At 31.1% G+C, this 1671-nt stretch overlaps 1 protein-coding gene across 1 annotated transcript in view; it reads left to right on the top strand.

Annotated features, from left to right (window-relative positions):
- Positions 1 to 1671, top strand: part of LOC110448254 — a 32286-nt gene that overhangs the window by 7574 nt on the left and 23041 nt on the right. The window lies entirely within an intron of this gene.

A 1671-nucleotide genomic window follows, 5' to 3' on the forward strand; every position in this document is an offset into this window, starting at 1 on the left:
TTAATACATACATGCATGTACATTGACAGTGAAACCTCGATATAATGTCACTATATATTTACACAGAAAAGCCTCGATAAATTATTGCTTGTGAATAATACATGCATGTACATTGACAGTGAAACCTCAATATAATGTCACTATATATTTATACAGAAAAGTCTCGATAAATTATTGCTTGTTAATACATACATGCATGTACATTGACAGTGAAGCCTCGATATAATGTCTTAGTTAAGAGATATCTATATAGTCAACCCTCGATATAATACAGAAAAGCCTCGATAAATTATTGCTTGTTAATACATACATGCATGTACATTGACAGTGAAACCTCGATATAATGTCTTAGTTAAGAGATATCTATATAGTCAACCCTCGATATAATGTCTTAGTTCAGATATATATATATATATATATATATATATATATATATATACAACCCTCGATAAAATGTCTTAGTTAATGTATTTATAAAGGAAACATCGATACATTGTCCCTTATTAATATATCCACAGTGAACCTCCGATTTAACGTCTATTTTTTTCATTTATATGCAATAAACATCGATATAATGCCCTTTGCTAATATATATAAAGTAAAACCTTGATATAACGTCCATTCTTCATTTATATACAATAAACTAAGATATAATGTCCTTTAAATTTGACAAAACCCATATTGGTTTACTGAATAAATTATTTCTCTCCAAGTGGTCCATTATTCTTGTTCTTATAATTTTTTCATGATTTTACTTATTTCACTGGTGAGACGTTTTGTCGCCCTTTTTGTGAATTGCTGTTATCTGTCACTCTTTCCAGCCATCCGGGAGGTCGCTTTCAAGCGAACTGTTGAAATTATCACACAAATGATTTTTGATTATATCTGCGGATTCCTATAATACTTTAGGATGAATGTTTCCCGGTCCGTATATGTTATAAAGTATATAAGATATATCATATACTACATAAGATATTTCATATACCATATAAGATATCTCACATAGTTTTATGAAATTCGAGATTGACATAGATTGTTCCTTGGACAGAAATGTTAATTTGGTTTACCCGAACTCACATTATACTTTTAGTTTTAATATTTCAAGTGGAAGATTATTGGCGAAAGCTATCTTTTTATAAAGATAGCAAATAGTATATACTTTATCTTATTTCAATAGCAATAGTTTTGCTTATTTAACTCTTTCGGCGCCATAGTCGACTTTTATCGACGGGCGATAGGAGCGCCAAACTCGACTATAGTCGACGTTTTGCATTACCTATTTAATAGCACCTAATTATGAAATCCAAGATGGCCGCCACGGTCACTTGACCTTGAACGACATTTGATGACGACTGAGAGGTAAAGCTTAATCTCAACTGTAATTCCGACAAATGTGATGTACCTACACTAACAAAAAAATCTACTTTAACAAAATAGAAAACTTCAAAGTGGTAGGTGAAAGTCATTCATTTAGTTATAAATATTTGACACCGAGTATTATACTTCCTTGTATTTATTAATTTATTGTAAAATAAAAGCTTTGACCAATAATAATGTTTATTGAACTATTTGATACATCTACAAGAGTACATATACATCTACAAGAATACATATACACCTGCAGTGGCGGATCCAGAGTTTTATTTGGGGGCTTCAGGAACACCCCCCCCC

This window comes from Mizuhopecten yessoensis, unplaced genomic scaffold (genome assembly GCF_002113885.1).
Source record: "Mizuhopecten yessoensis strain PY_sf001 unplaced genomic scaffold, ASM211388v2 scaffold3961, whole genome shotgun sequence".
Taxonomy (NCBI): domain Eukaryota; kingdom Metazoa; phylum Mollusca; class Bivalvia; order Pectinida; family Pectinidae; genus Mizuhopecten; species Mizuhopecten yessoensis.